This window comes from Hippocampus comes, unplaced genomic scaffold (assembly GCF_001891065.2).
Source record: "Hippocampus comes isolate QL1 unplaced genomic scaffold, H_comes_QL1_v1.1 scaffold179, whole genome shotgun sequence".
Classification (NCBI taxonomy): domain Eukaryota; kingdom Metazoa; phylum Chordata; class Actinopteri; order Syngnathiformes; family Syngnathidae; genus Hippocampus; species Hippocampus comes.
Window position 1 is genome coordinate 170,559 of NW_017804805.1, and position 2,984 is coordinate 173,542.

Below are 2,984 nucleotides of genomic sequence, written 5' to 3' on the forward strand. Positions count from 1 at the left end.
AACGAGAGTGGTCGGGTTGGATAGCCGGAGGGCTGTAGGTACACCCTGACATAGAGGCCAACTTGTCAGAAATCCGGTCAACATGCCAGTTTTCAGAGGCCTTTTATTTCAAAATGCAACATCGGATCCGGACAAGGGTGGTCTGGGAGGAGAGCCGGGGTGCTGTATTCCTTCTTTTAGGATGTTCTAAAAATGGGCGAAAAGATCAACATGTTAGAATGCAGGTCATGTCAGAACGCAGGCCATCTTGTCACTTTTCAGAGGCCGACATCAGACCCGAATGAGGGTGGTCTGGTTGGATACCTGGAGTGCTCTCGTGTTCCACACGCCTGGTTTGATTGAGGCATAACTGAAATTCATTTTTAAGAATCTTTTGAAATAAGGAGAGGAGCTCAAAATGTCATATTTGAGAGGCATTTTAATTGGTAATGGAACATTCGATCTGAATGCCAGTACTGTGGTTGTATACCTGGTGTGCCCTAGTGTGTCGACAACCTGGTGTGGTTGCGCAATCACCCAGATTGATTGTTTTAATGATTTTTTTTAATATCGAGTGAAACTGATGTAGAATTACCATTGACTTTATTTTCTATCTCCACTTGAGAACGCTTATTGGTGCTGTTCTGAGAGTTCTTGTTCTTCCTCTGTGAATTATTACCCGACAGCCAAGAAAGCCAGAAGCTTTTTGAAATTAGAGATAGTTGTTACAATTTAAGGGGTACCAACCAATACAAAAAAATCCAAAACAAGAACAAACATCAAGCAAAGGTGTGTATCAGTAATAGGTGTCAATCTGTGGAGTAATTTCAAAACGGACCTGAAGATGAGTAAATCGCTGCAAGTACAGTACACATAAGGGTAAAAGTATTTGATGATATGTAGATTTTTTTTTCTTTGTATTGAAAAAAGATCAATTCATATACTTTTACATAACAAGGGGTAGGACTAGATAAGTTATTTACTTCTTCCTACTCCTTTGAACAAAAAACTGTGAGAATGTCTGTCTTTATTTTTCTTTTCTTTTCTTTATATAATTTTTACTTGCCTTCACTTTTGTCAATCTGTTATTGTATTGTATGTTCTATATGTTCAATAAACAATAAAATAATAAAGTACTTATTTTATGTTTTTACTAATTTCTTTTAACCCAAACAAATGACGTTTATGCATTAGTGGAGGCGCTTTTATTTTGAAGGTGGCTAACGCCACTCGCTGGCGGCAGATTACCGTAATGCAGAACACTGATAATCGCAGTGGCGGCTCACTTGACTTCAATTTTGCGAGTGGAGGCTGGTTTGACCGCAGTGTCTACTCAGTTGGCCCTTGGAGCTAACTGGGGACCACATTGGTGACCCTTGGTTAATTCTTCACTCCCCCTCATATCTACCGTTGTCACTGTTTTGTCATGCTTCTTCTGAGATGTATTCCAATTTGCTTTATTAAACACCCACTTTGTTGTTCCTCCATCTGAAGTGCCTTACACCTTCCCTCCTTCTGAACATAAAACTGGATAATGATCAATCATCACTGGCCATTGCTCTATCGGTCCTAACCTCAGACTTGACTACCGCTGCTTTACTTGCTGTTCTCGGAATTAAATCCAAGACCGACTCATTTTCTGTTCTTGTATTTAGCGCCCTCTCCCGTGTTTTCCGGCGGTTTGTCATGTTTATGTGCCTTCGGAGTGAGCAGAACGTCGTTTCGCAGTTCACGTTTCGCACGGACTATAAACATCAAGCACCGCACCAGTTGTTGAATTGAATGAGCACACTCAAGAAATGAACAGGAGATAAAAACACACCCTTGGATTTAGGCGCTTTGTTGGATTGTAGGTACGTTCGTTGATGTTTTTTTCGTCACCAGAAGGAATTGAATTACAATAGATGGTGTAATTGTTTTGTTTGAAGACCCCACAATTACAGGGATTAAAATTTTCGATATTTGAACAAGCGACTCCAAAGATTCACCTACTAAAGGCTTACTTTTTATTTGGCTCTATAATTTTAGTCGCGCAGCACTGCTTGAATTTATAGTTTAGCATTAGTGGTAGTTTACTCCGTGCCTTTTTCACTTTAGGATATTGCAAACCAGCACAACATTGCACTTGTCCAATAGTTTGCGTTTACAAAGATGATAATGCTCAGTATTAAATGGAATAGCCAGAGAGGCATCTGATTTTCAGTGATGGAGAAACTGCATTGTATCACCCTGAGAGGTGTTTATAAAGCTTTGGCAACTCAGTTGAGCTCTGCATGAGGGAAAAAAATATGATAAGCCCCTCGCAAATACATATGCAACTGTACACATTGGTTTGTTTTTGTGTGTCCAAACTGTTTTGTTTTTTTTTAACTCCCAAATTATTGATACCTCTCCTGAACTGGATTGCTGTACTGCATGTAAGTGTACCTCTGACACCCCATTAAAGATGAGAAAACCAGTTGAATGACAGGTAAAACATTCAAATAGACTCAGCAGGGGTGGACATTAACGGTTGCCTGATGGTCTGTGGCCACCAGATAGCAGTGTTGGGCCACCAGTAAAAAATTCTCGGCAAATTTATTCATGACCGGGTTTTATTACAGTTATGCATTTCAACCATTTACAGCAGCCCCAAACTTTAATTATTTGCCTAAATTGTTAATTATAATTAAGTCATACTTAGCTAATAGGATAATGACATATCGGTTGATTTGATCAATCAATTATGTCATTCAAGACTCGGTACAACTTATTTTTCAAAAACAATGCAAATTGATTGGAATTGGGGAAAAGGAATTGACCTGGCTGCCATTATTTTACACACAAGCTAGTCAAAAAACACGTTACCTCACAGTTACCTCTCACTTTGAAGGAATTCAACTATTGGTAACACAAACACACATGACAAGGATTAATGCTTAGAACTTAATTAAACACATTGTACCACATTTTCCCTGTTAAGATTAATAATAATAATAATAATACATTACATTTATAAGCGCCTT

The 2,984-nt window shown here is 38.8% G+C and overlaps 1 protein-coding gene across 3 annotated transcripts in view; it reads left to right on the top strand.

The window, feature by feature from the left end:
- The first annotated feature begins 1,696 nt into the window (after positions 1 to 1,696).
- gtf2h2 (general transcription factor IIH, polypeptide 2) overlaps positions 1,697 to 2,984 on the top strand; it is a 32,930-nt gene continuing 31,642 nt past the window's right edge. For 2 of the 3 annotated variants that reach the window (XR_002166383.1, XM_019855844.1), the window contains exon 1: positions 1,697 to 1,832. The gene's annotated coding sequence lies outside the window, so the exon portion shown is untranslated. The remainder of the gene's footprint in view (positions 1,833 to 2,984) is intronic. The other variant, XM_019855916.1, reaches the window with a different exon arrangement.